This window comes from Heterocephalus glaber, unplaced genomic scaffold, assembly GCF_053883595.1.
Source record: "Heterocephalus glaber isolate CG9 unplaced genomic scaffold, H.glaber_assembly_v1.0 deba00001504, whole genome shotgun sequence".
NCBI lineage: Eukaryota > Metazoa > Chordata > Mammalia > Rodentia > Bathyergidae > Heterocephalus > Heterocephalus glaber.
This window is the reverse complement of record NW_028258324.1, coordinates 63,145,297-63,158,970: the sequence shown is the minus strand read 5'-3', so window position 1 is coordinate 63,158,970 and position 13,674 is coordinate 63,145,297. Positions and strand designations below refer to the sequence as shown.

Sequence of the window (13,674 nt, the reverse complement as noted above, 5' to 3'; positions counted from 1 at the left end):
TGCTGGATTTGTCAGGAATCACTGATGAATCTGTCTCTAAGACAAAGCACTTCCTCTGCTTGAAAGCCAAAGATCAACAGAGGCTTGGGCCCCAATCACTCATATTCCACTGCTTTTTATACCACACACCTGGCAGATAGCCACATGTACCTTGCCACATTTTTTTGAATTACTGACTTTGTGAATTCGGATTCCTTGGTCTGAGATTTTAAACCCTCCAAAAGTGGCACTAGTAACTTGAGGTTCTGGCCTGATAAGGACCCTTACTCCAGCCAAATCAATACCTTGACAGCCTGCTATTCCAGATATGAAACTTGCCCTCCTATCCCTTTCTCTCACTTGCTTTGAGGATTCTCTCCACCTCAATTTCCCTCACTCTAACAGCACTCCAACCAAATCTGTCTCTTCAGGAGGTCTTACTTTCCTTAGTCCCACTGATGCCCTCTCCCTGTTTTCTGTACACATTCCTTCCTCCCTAGAATTAGAATACACTCCTTGTGAGTCTGAGTGTTCTACTTCATTTAGGGAGACAGAGCCCATGAGGAAAGCAGTAACTATAGAAAGTCAGGTAGACCCAAGGCCTTCAGCAGCACAGGCAGGGACCACTGAGGCAGTTTTCCTCCAACCTGTGCTCTACTTAAGTAAGAGGTGCTGGGGCTGGGTGCTTCTAGCTGGCCTTTGGGATGGCTGGTTAGAGACTTTCACACAGATTTAAAGATAGCGATTGCATTCGCCACCAACTGTGAACATGTCCAGCTTCCAGTTTTAATGCCTTAGAACTGCTAAGAGTGAAGGGAATAGAAGGAATGAAAAGAGTCCTAATGTGTATCTTTTATTTTCTGAGGACTAAACTAGAAAGTAGCTAAGTGAGGCACCGAGGGAAACAAGTTATGAAATAAACTGGTCACGGCTTCCAGCTTAATCTGCTTTAAAATGAGGCTCGGGCCAAGGCCCATCAAGCTCTTTATGTCAAGAAAGGGATACAAAGGGACTCCAAATGTAGGTTGTCTTCCCATGCATCAGCCACTTGTAAGGTAAGAATTATTTACTTCCCAAAGTGTGCAAGGTGCTGAGCCAAACACTGGGTAAGTGATGAAAAGGGCTGGAACTCTTAAGTGGAACTTGATGGCCATCAAGTTTAGAGTTAAAGAAAGGACAGAATTTCTGTAAGGTTTTTCATTTTACCAATGGAGGCCCTAAGTAAGACCTTGGTAGAGGATGGGTGTATCGTTTGGGTGAAGGGAAGAAACTAGGACTAGACTGTTCCTACCACAAATAAAAATGGAAGCTAATATATATATATATATATATATAGAGAGAGAGAGAGAGAGAGAGAGAGAGAGAGAGAGAGAGAAGAGAGAGAGAGAGAGAGCATCTAATCTCAATCTAATCTCAATCATTTAGGCAGAAAAATGCATAAGACAAACTAAGAAACTACTCTTTTTACTCTACACACTATAGATACAATAAAAGTAGATCGGGCAAGGGAAAGAACCCTGTTAGGAGAAATAACATTGAATAACTGAATACTTGGACCACCTCATCTCACTCCAGATTCTAGATTTATGATTTCTTCACCTTCAACTCCTGATAAACAGGGATTTGTTTGGAGTCATTGTTATCCAGTGTCAGTTTTTGTTGAAGACTGGACATTACAAAGCTGTTAGGATGAGTTCTTCTTTTCAGAAGAGAAGATTTTATCCCTGTTAATGCCCATCTTTGAAGGCATCCTCAGTGGTGTATTTCAAACCACCCAGTCTTGGATATTGGAATCTAATCCTTATATGTGTGCTGGCACTAGTACCTCTAGGCCATATCCCGGACACTGGTAAACAGGTCTTTGTACCCAGTGATTTCCTGATGTGAAGTACACATCCACCTGATTTTCTGGCTTCCTTTCCTCTTACCATTGATTCATTCTCAGGGTTGTAGGAAATTTTTGATTGTTCTGAGAAGTGGCCCTCTCATCCCTCTGCCAAAGCTCCTTGGCCAGCTATTGCTCCTTTATCGTCCTCATGTCACAGGATGCAGCACTTCACCATGAGGCTCATAATTGTCCTTGCAGGACAATAAAATTCTGTCCTAGAATCCCCTCAAACGTATACAAGAGTCTCCGTCTTCCTGATCTTCAGAGCTCAGCCTGAATCAAGGCGGAGAGGGAGTTAAGCATTTCTTGAACAGTCAGTTCATTTTAACTCAACTCACTGCTCTTCCAATTGCTCCTTTCTGCCCATTAGCCATGATCTTGTCTCCCTTAGTGTCAGAAGTTCTTATCCACTATTCCAAATACACCCAAAGCTAATAACTCCTTACCCTACTACTATTATTGTCATGGTCTGAACTGCTACATCCCTCACCTGTACTATTGCAATTACCTCCTCACTGGTCTCGGCTTCTCCTGGTTTTCAGAGTCTGCATTCAGGAGGCAGGCTCAGAAGTCTATTTAAAAGGCAAATTATACAATATCATATCTCTCCTCTACAAAACTCCCCATTGCCTTTCCCTTCACTGTTAGTAAAATATAAAATCTGACATTGACCTGTCAGACTTATGTTAATGTTCCTTTCTCTTCTCCGATTCTGCTCTAGCCACCTCGTGCCTTAGACCTCTTCATTGACTCTTTCCTTTGTTCAGAATCCAGGCATCTGAATGGCTTTCCCTCACTGCCTTCAGGTCTGATGAACTGCTCCATGTCACGGTGACAGTCCTTCCTTTACAGTTGTGTAAAAATACCATTTCTACCCCTCTCTGACCCTGCTTGTCTCTTTACTGCCTTTTTCTCCCCATCACACTTACTGCTACCTGATACATAATGTGTTTACATTCTTATCATCCAATCCCATCCATCAGAATTTAAGCTCCATGAGAACAATTCTTGTGCTTGCTCTTATGTACCCTGAGCCCATTACATTATAGATGCTTAATAAATAATTGTAAGGTGAGTGAAGAAATGAATGGATGGATGAATGCATAAATTAGGAATCCACCAAACTTTGACTTTTTCTATGCAAAATCCATCTTTTGCAACACAAGAAGAAAAGGGAAAATCTCACAAGAAGTCTGCACTGGGTTTCAAGACTATCTTCTCTGCTGGGCACTTTTAACAGTGTATTTTGCAAGTCAAAGCTGAACACTGATTTCATTTTTCTGAGGTGTATCTGCCTCCCTTTGAGTCTTGGAAGATTCTAACTGAATGGGTAGAAGGCTCTGGAATAACAAAGGAGAAGAGCAGGAAGAAAAATCCTCTTTTTATACAAATTCTCAAATCCTATCCTCTACCTAAGGATAGTTTAATAAGGATTTAAATAGCTTTGGTCTTACTTTGCCTTGACATTTCTTTCATTCTCAGTCTTGCCTCAAATTCCTTAAATATTGATAGGGTAAGCAGCTTGTCTCTTAGGGCGAAGTTATGCAAGAAAGCAAATCTGCTGAAATTTTCTGAAGAACACAGAAAATTGCGGCTTGAAATATCTGGTAAGGACATTTGAATAAGAGACTTCCCTGCTGGTTATGCTTCCTGAAGTCGGATAATAGGCTTGAAGAATGAAACACAAAGAGTTTAACTAGACACAATGGAGAAAATGAAAAGAATGAGCGGCATCCCATGATGAATAGAATGTTTGGAGTTTGCAAATTCAATAATGTTTTGTACCTGAATTACAAGGTGTCAGTCCATAGTCACCTGTCCTCAAGCATGCTCTACTTTGCCTATAGTTATTAAAGAAAAACTTTCAGGTAGAAAACCTGATTTCAGTTTCCTTTTAAAAATGGAATGCCTACTATATAATACTTGCTTGTTAAGAAAAAAAGTAGCCAAATCTGGGAAATGAGGCAAAAAGAAAAAAAAAAGCTGTATGTCGTTGTAATCATAATGGAGCATTGTCTAATAAACCTGCTTCAGGTTTATATAGGGGTTTAGATCTTAGACTCTGGGGAAGTAATATTGTTAATTTGCTGTTTGCTATTGATTAGGGCTGACTCGAAAGTTAGACATGATGGTGTACAAGATTGGTTGATTACAAATTATTTTTGTACAGTAGAGTAAATAATCCCATAGGTAACAGTTCTCTTTCCCTGTAGAGTATTAATCAGCTTTGTTCCTAATTTAATCTTATTTCAGCATTCCTTTTCTCTAGTGACTGTACAAATACGCCAGCCTCTCATCTTCTCCTCTGAATGAGCTTTATCATCTTGCTTAAATCTTATTAATGAAGTACATTGTCCTTGATTAGATATTTTTAAAACAGTCACATGTTTAGCTTTTGGAACATGATATTTGGACCTGCTTCCTATTTCAATGTGGTGAGTGAAGGCTGGGATGATCTGTAGCTGGTATCTTTAAACAGGGACAATCCAATCCAACACTGCCCCATCCCACTCCTGAGAACCTTATTACCAGTCCCCTCCCTCCCTCACATGTCCTTCTGAGTCTCTATAAACCCTTGAATTCTTCACTCTGCTTTTTGGCTTAAACCAATGCAAATATATTCTCTTACAGTTCTGGAAGGTCAGGAGACTGAAGCAGAGCTGCTACCTTGTGGAAAGTCTGTGAGGAAAATCTGTTTTTTTCCATCTTTGTTATTTTTATTTTGATGGAAGACAAGTAGATATTCCTAAAAATATAAAAAACTACTCTGCTTATTTCTATGAAGAAAATAAAACAAAATTTCATAAAACAGATTTAGAGAATAGCAATGGTTAATATACTAGGTATGATCTTCAGAGAATGACCACAGTGTTACTCAGAGTACAAGTCATAGACAAAGAAAAAAAAAAGATTCCTTCTTACAAAGAAGAAACAAATAAAAGGACAAAACTTTCTTCTCAATGAACAAAAGAAACTCTTAATATAAATGAAACCAATTAGCATTTATCTTAAAATAGTTTTGAAACAATAGATAATTTGGGGAGTTATTTAACTTCTCCCTACTTCCTATTTATCTATCATCTATTTTGCTCTACACACACACACACACACACACACACACACACACACATTGAATTTCTAGATCTTGGAAACAGCATTAATGTCCATCAACAGATAAAGAAAATGAGGGTATTTATATACAATGGAGTACCACTCTGTAATAAAGAAAGATAAATTTAAGATATTTATAGACAAATGGATGCAAATTGAGAACATAATGTTAAGTGAAATGGGTCAGACCCACATGCTTAATTATCGCATGATTTCTCTTACATGAGAAGTTCTTCATTTTGGACTTGAGATTTTAGTAGAGCAGTTGTTCTTATTCTTGACCACGGGAGTGCTTATGAAAACACAGACTGCTGAGGCCCATCCTAGGTTTCTGATGTGAGTTGAAACTTAAGACTTTGCCTTTGTAACAATGTTTCAGCCAACACTGATTCTGATAGTACAGGAATGACTCTTGGAGAATCACTGCCATAGTAGTAAGTGGTGGAAATTGAGCTTGGTCTTGATGGATGAGAAGGTATTTTCTACTGTAAGAATTTGGCAGATTGAATGCAAAACATAATAAAGTCAGTTTTAATGTTTTTAAAAACCTTCAATATGTGGATTATTAAATATCAGATAATTGACAGCTCTCCTTATGATGCTTATCTATTTGAGAATCAACTGCTAATGGTTCTGAAGGAACACTAAGAGCAATTCTTGTTAATGTATTAAAAAGCTAAGGCCCAGCTCAATGATTAATACTTTTCGTGTACATTATAAGTGTTTGAAGGGAGGGAACCCCTAATACCCAGCTCAGTGCAGTGTCTAACATAGGTTCACAGGATGTGTCTCACAAATACCTACCAATTTATGCTGCTACATTTCTACAAAGCCTTTGGACTTCCTTACCCATATCTCATTCACTGCTCACAGCAATTCTGTGAGGTGCAGAGGACATAAGTATGACCTCATTTTATAGATAAATAAGCCAAGTCTTAAAGGGTTCATGTGGCTTTCACTGTGACACCCAGAAAATATGTGGCAAACCCTGGCTAGCACATCATCTTTGATCTTGCTCACCAGGATGATCTGCTGACACACAATGAAGACTAGGCTGAAAACACCACAAGGGCTTATGATTAAGCAAACGATTCTTAAAATGTAATCGGACCCACCATATATTGCTCACAAATAGCAGAAAATACCTATTTTACAAAGAAATGTTTTTATTTGTGCACATTTTGGCAGTGACCACCTCTATTAAGATAAAAAGTAGACTCTACTGTGGCAAGCTAATCAGCATTAGGTAGCAAAGGAGTGTGTTGAACTTAGTGGAATTTAAAATTTTGTGAAGAAGAAGACAGAATGTGAAAAGTAGATGGATGCTTGAGTCAAACAAATCTCCACTCTCTCACTGATCAGCTATGACTTTGAAATAACACCTCACCTTCATGAATTTTAAATCCTTTGCTTGTAAAATAAATCATATGTGTATATAAAACCTTGGTCTCTTTTCAAGCATAAGCAAAAATGAAGTAAAAGTAAGACCACAAAGATAATGTGTACAGGTCCAGGCCCTTGAGCACCAAGAATGCCAGTAAGGACTAGTTCTGACCTTATCTTAATTCACGAGGAAGGCAAAGAATGTGGGGTTGCTTCCTAGGATTTGAACCTTAAGAATGACATTGAATGAAGATCCATCGCTCATTCTCACTGAATCGTTACCATCTTGTTGAATTGTTCATGGGACAAATCATAGCATATTCCAGAAAAAACAAATACAGGCATGTATTGCTGTACCAATACAACTGTCTGCTACACTAAGAAATCAAATCATGAGCACTTACTAGCACTGGGGCAAGTGATTTAAATGGGATTGTCGGTTGCAACATATTGTATTTCCATTTGAATGTGCTGTGATACAAGAATCAGTGAGGAAGAACAAGGCAACAGCTTGAGCTACAAAGGATACAAAGGAATAAAAAAAATGGATGAATTGCATTCATTCTGGATGCAGAAATGTTATACAATTATAAGAAGTATGAAAGGAAATATACATAATTACAGTCTGCATATAACTGGGGAACAAACAGGAAAGGTGGTGTGGTGAGGGAAAAAGAGAAGAGTAATCTAAGAATGTGGACACTGCATTTGAGGAACAGGAAGATTTCATCTCCAAACAGCACCCTGGCTAGACTGCCAGTTGTGTGTATGACAAAGCAGAAAACAAATGCACAGAGTGAAGTGCTGAATTCTCCCTTGGCTTTAAATATGACTTACAGCAAGACAACATAGAGCTTTAGCTGGGTAATACCTTGGCATTTTGATGCAAATGATGCTGGCATAAATGGTGTACCAGGAGTAGCTATGTTTTTTCCCTGGTGTACCTGCTCATAAACAGGAAAGTGGGTTGAGTTTGTTTGGAGCAGAGATATTAGAAAGGAGGAAACACTCTGTTCCCTTTTGTAAGAACACAACAGCCTGGAGTTGTGTGGAGATTGACCACCCACAACTGCCCTGGTGGTAATGCAGTAGCACTGCTGTGATTTGTGGTCAAACATCAACTTTCCCTGGCAGTGCTCAACACCGCGTGATTGCAGATGTGCTACAATCCCAACTGTACTAAAGTGATCTACCCCACTACAGGGAGAGAGGTGGACTTCACCCCAGACACCCACAACACCATGAATCACAGCCAAGAGCAAAAGAAGCTGCATCCTCTATGCATTATTGAAAGAGCATATGCTGTTTGGGAGTTGAGGTCGGCTCGTTCTCCCTCAGCTACATTTGACCCTTTTACCCTGCTGATGTTCTATTCCTGGAGTAACTTTTAAGAATTCTGAATGTTTATTAGGTGCTTATAAAGTGCCAGGGAATGTACTTAGCCATTTCTCCTTCAAAAGTACAAACTACTCTGTAAGTTGAGACCTTTTTGTTCATTAGGGGGAGGAGCATGGGAGTTTGAGGTTTTGATATCCCGTTCAGGGCAGAATTTACTTAATGTACATATCTCATACATACAAATCTCCTACGAGTTTGTTAAAATGCAGATTGTGCATCAGCGGTTCTGGAGGGGAGCTGAGCATCCGTATTTCGGAGGATAGACAAGTGGTTCCCTAGGGAGTGCACACAGCACAGTATGGAGCAGATGCAGGGTAAAGGGACCAGAGCAAGCCCCCAGGGACATAGATGAACCAAGCATGTTCTAAATCCAAGGTGTGGAATGGATTAGCACAAAGTTTCTTCTAGCTCTAAATTCCAACCTATGGTTCAAGAATGTCAGCTCTGAAATCCTATGCACTTGAATTTGGGCCTTAAGTTGGTTCTTTATTAACTACCTTCGGTAAGTTAAAGTCTCAGAAACTCATTTTTTGCCTGAAAAATGGCTAGATTACCCTTCCATTACCCACTCTATGGTATCTACCTCAATAAGTGGTTATGAAAGTTAAATTAAATAATATACAGAGGATGCATAACATAGTGCTTGGTATCTGGAAAATAATAAAAATATTTTTACTGCCATTTTATAGGTATGTTCTATTGGCAGCTTCTAACGTAAACAGAAGGATAAGGGTAATATTGGTGGAAGAAAGATTTACACACTATTAAAATAACTAAGGTTTAGTAAAAGCTCTTCTGAGGCAATCATAGTCTAAAACTGAGGATGCTGCACTTTTAAAGTCAGGAAACGGCTGGGGAGAGTGTAGCTCAGTGGTACCGTGCTTGCTTAGTATACATGAAGTCGTAGGTTCAATCCCCAGCACTCCAAAGAAACAAACAAATAAATAAATATATGCCAGAAAATGACCCTGTCTTCACGTAGTTGACAATTTGGGGGAGGCACAACTGGGAAATAATAAACCTGTGAATAATATAAATAGTGAGAAAGACTTTAAAATAAAACGTTCAACTATATGGTGTTCCAGAGAGAGCAGAACTGTGGAGACTGTAAAAAAAAAAAAAAGATTCATTGTTGCCAGGGGTTCAGGGAAGGGAAGAATGAATAAGTAAAGCACTATGGATTTGGAGGGAGTGAAGTTACTACAGTGGTGGGTGTGTTTCATAAATGTGTCCAACACGGAGGGTAACCTCTGACTGTCGTGGCAATGCTGTGTAAGAGTGGGGTCATCTGTTGTAACAAACGTACCACTTTGGGGTAGATATTCATAGTGGGGGGGCTACATAGGGAGCTGCAGGACACATGCAAACTTTCTGCTCTGTTTTGCTGCGACTCTAAAGCTTCTCTGAAAAAGCAAACACCATTATTAAAAAATAAAGCAGCAGAAAGGACACCAAGAGCAGCTGTCAAGGGGATCGGTAAGATGGAGGGTATTTGAGAGAAAACAATGGTCAGGGACGTTCTGTCTGAGGAGGTGGTATTTGTGCAAAACCTGAACGATGAAAAGAAGCCAGTCACGCAAACTGCAAACCGTCAGTCATCTCTTCCCTCACATTTCATGTCAAAGGTTACACATATTCTCGGAGCAGGGACATGCAGCTGAATTGGGCTGACGAAAAGAGCCCGCTCTCAGGGTTATAAGTTGGTGCCACAGCCTGTGTGAAACTCACTCACGAAAGAGCAAAGCCCTCACAGGCGTGGCTGAGGAACGGGCCTCTGACGCCACTGTGTGATGAAGGAAGCAAGACTGCAGCTGAGTCTGGTGATTTGAGGGCACAGTCCCAATGGCCACCATCCTCTTGTGCAGTTTAATCTGTGGCTCTCATTACCTCAGGGACCATCACAGGCAAGCGCGTGATTGTGCTTATTCTCCCATTACACTGCAGGAAACCCGGTCTAAGAGGGTAAAATGTTTGAGGTCTTGGCTTATCAAAAATCAGAGCAAAGATTTGAATCCAGGTTTGTGTATTTTCAGATCCAAGCTTCCAACAGCTTCCAGTGGGAGCACCCACCCCACTTCCCACCGTATTTTAGTCTTTTGTTTGATTAAAAATTTAATCTTTCCCTTTGATTCAGGTTACAAGACCCCCCCCCATTCCAAACAGTGTGGTATATTTTAAAGCAATCACAGCAGTGTGCTGAGCAAACCCCCTGAATACAAATGTTCATATTACTGGAACATAAGAATGCAGAGAGACAGATTCAAACAGCATATACACACACATGCACACATGGTCACAATCTGACCATTCATCTTCTGGCAGCTTCTCTATGACTTCTAAAATGTGTTCATTCCCGGTGGACTACACAAGGAGTTGGTAGACAAGGACAGTTGAAAGTAAGAGTCCAGCTGCTGCACTTGGGTTGAAGGAGAACCCATAGCAACCTGCCACATCCTGCAGCAGTAGCTGTGAAACCCCCTTGCACCCAGGAGACTGCATTACAAGGTAAAGGGACCACGTGAGACTGGCAGTGCTCAGAGAGACGAATGGGAAGCACTAAGCCCCAGTACCTCTGCATCACTTGGAACCAGAATGGGGAGAGGGAGGTTTAGAGTTTGTGGAAGGAAAGAGATTTCAGATATGCCAGACTTGAGTTTTCAGCCTGCTGCTCATCGGAGTTACTGCCAACCAGAAATTTGATTTTCTTTTTTTACAAAATGCAGAGAACAACACGAGGGCAACAGGAAGGCTAAATGTGATGTCACTGTCATTACATATGCCTGACTCATAGCACTATCCCAAAATATGCCAGTTTCTTTGTTAGAGCAAAAGGTTTTCTTCATTTTTAAAACCACTGTTTAACAAGCATGTTGATTATTCCTCTTGTTACTCTGATGCATACTTCATTAATTTTGTTTAAGTTCTCCATCTATTTCAATAGAACTCTGACAGTTAAAGAAAAAGATATAAAATGCTCCTTGGTGAAAATTTTCTTGTCAGTCCTTTCCATTTCAACACCAGTCAGTAAGAATTGTTTCTATTTCTAAGCATCTAATCTGAGCCCAACACGTGGACTCAGCTTCCCAAGAACCACATCCTGGAGATGCCTTAACCATCCCATTCTATAGACGGGCAAAACACAGAGCTGGGGAGGACGTAACTGCTCACTTACTGAAGTCACATGGTCAGTGTAGAAGCAAGACTCAGATTATGACTCCACATCTCCACAGCTGCTGGAAGATTACAGCCAGATCAAGAAATACAGTATACGTTTAAAATTTTAAAAGTATTACAGTAAAAGACACATTCCTAACCCTCCTCCAAATATTTCCCCTCACTTCAAACACACATCACATTATTCATGCCACTTTCTGAAGCAGTTCTGGAAGTCCTCTTTCATGTCTTTAGTGGTGCTATTATTGCTGCCTCCATGTCCCAAATCTATTCCAAACATTTACCATGCACGTTCATTTTAACTTTGGGGAATAGTCAAGCATCCCACAGTGCCCAGGATGAGGTGGATGCACAGGACAACACACTCCAGTGTTTTTCTTTGACAGAAATTGCTGTAAATGATTTTTTAATCCATTCAAGACTTTGAGGCAGCTGTGGTAGTGCAACTAAAGACACACACAAAAGAGGACTTCTAGAACTTCTTCAGAAACTATAAGAATGATGGGATGAGTGTATTCGAAGTGATGGGGAATATTTTGAGGGGGATTCATGGCAATGTGTCATTTCCTGTAATAATTTTTTAAAAATTTAAACATATACTGTATTATTTGATCATACTTTCTATTTACTAGGTTGACAAGAGTGTGTACCAAAGTGACACTTTATACCTCTATGAAGAGCCATCAGTGAGATGCAAAGCCTGCCCCTTAAAGTTGTACAGAACTCTTGGGGGCAGAATCTTCTCACGTTTCTGGTCAGATAAGCAAATCCAGAACACCTAGCAAAAAGAAGAGGTTGCAGTCTCTTGGTGACCTTCTGGAAAGATGCTTTTAAGTCTAGAAGCAGATAATTCCATTAATTCCTCTTTACTCTGAACCTCAGAATTGCTGACAGTTAAATAATTCAGCCCTCTGGGAAAATCCAGTTCCCAGTTTTAAGTCTCTAACCCTTCTGCCAATTTGATAAGCAGTACAGACATAACATGACTCTTTAGGTTGTTCTAAATTTACCAGCTCTGAAAGATTTAATGCAGAAGAAGTCCATTATAGCATGGTCAGTTCCACATATTCTGGCGCTTAACCAGCTTAGAGAGGCAGTTTTACAGAGGAGGATACTAAAAAAGGCACTTGGCTGAGCTATAATGGGTATCCAGCTTAAGGGACAGAATCTGCGGTTAGCTTACTTTGGAAATTCTGCATTCCTGCTGGATAAAGCTTTCATTCATCACTCCTTTCTGCCTCTAGATTCATTTTTATGATTAAGGTCTAGATAGATCAAATACATTAAATTTCTGTAAATTCTCTGTATTTGTTATAGAGGCCTGGAGTGTGGATTCTGGATTGGAGGTCATAATCTTGATCCAGAAAACTGTTTCAAATCCTGAATATATGACAAATTTCCAGGCCCTGCATATACTTGGTCAGATCCCATATAATAGAAGTTTTCCTGACATTAATCATGAATTGGGGATGAAGCATGTGAGAGAGTTGCATTTCTTCCATTCTCTAAATAATCTCTGGAATATGATTGTTGTACTAGGAAGCATCCAAACCAGGAAGGGAACATGAATATAAAGCGATATGACCTTTTATGACATTTATCTACTTTAGTGAGTTGAACACTGGTTTGGGACATTATATTTCTGCTCCTATGGTGCTGAAAAGCATAATAAAATCAATGGAACTTCCTAAAATCTTCCAAGTCCTCTTAGTTCTTCCTTCACTACAAATTTGAAGCATTATATTGCTACTAAGGTGTGGACAAAGTGTATGACGCCCAAGAACCTGTTAAATAGTTGTTGTAACTTTGTATGTTGCATTGTTCTCAAGTTGTTTCAAGTGCCAAGGGTCATCTCCTAAATTGTATTAAAACACTCAGAGGGTCCCAATTATATCCTACAGTACTTCTTCCATAATTCCTTTCAAAATGCCAACCACAAACCAAGACACAGCAATCTATGTTCACTACAGGTGCCCAATTGAATTGATTTAAACTGACATGGTCATTTGTCAGTCCATCTCTGGTAAAATGTGATTTGATTCACACCTGAATTTAAGCTCAACTTATATCCACCCAGATGCATGGCTGTGCCTATTGTTTACAATTGGAATCTGTTATGATCAGTCAGTGCCAGTTTGGGGCACCTTGTCCATAATCATTAGTATTTACTTCTACCTTTTATGACAGCTACTTCCATTACCACCCGTAATATGGTAAGTTTTCAGCCCCTGCACATCCAGACAGCTACAGAATCATAGAATTTCAGTATTGTAAGGAATGTTCATCTATTGCCATTCTCTGCTAGGTACAGAAATCTCCTTTCAATATTCCTCCATAAACTGGTTAATCAAAAAAAAAAAACAAAAAAAACTGGTTAATCAGCATCCAAGAAAAGGAAACTTAAGGCTTGTTTGACAAAAATCACATTTTTTTCTTGTTTTTGTATTGCTTTCAATTGTAAAAGGGACTCATTAGAAGCTCTCAGAGCGCTGCAGGAAAATCTGAAGATTGGAGTTGTTACAATATATGCTTAGGGAGGAAAGGTAGTTTTGTTACATTTGTCCATAGATCAAAAAGGTCACTCATATAAAACCTTTACTTTGATGCTCCTACTTACCTGACTTCTTTGCATCTTACTCACATTTTTTAAATCAAATTTTTGTATTTCCTATCAAGTTTATATATGTTTTCTTTGTCTGTCTTTTTGAAAGTAAATTAATTATTTGGAAGAGAAGGAAACA

The 13,674-nt window shown here is 39.5% G+C and overlaps 1 protein-coding gene and 1 pseudogene across 2 annotated transcripts in view; both read right to left on the bottom strand.

Annotated features, from left to right (window-relative positions):
* Positions 1-13,674, bottom strand: part of Fgf12 (fibroblast growth factor 12) — a 533,909-nt gene that overhangs the window by 410,925 nt on the left and 109,310 nt on the right. The gene's annotated exons all lie outside the window — the stretch shown is intronic.
* LOC147825388 (polyadenylate-binding protein-interacting protein 1 pseudogene) overlaps positions 1-13,674 on the bottom strand; it is a 68,932-nt pseudogene that overhangs the window by 29,711 nt on the left and 25,547 nt on the right. The window contains exon 1 of the transcript XR_015441147.1: positions 1-13,674. This exon is cut by the window's left edge and continues 29,711 nt beyond it; it is cut by the window's right edge and continues 25,547 nt beyond it. The product of XR_015441147.1 is annotated as a polyadenylate-binding protein-interacting protein 1 pseudogene (transcript).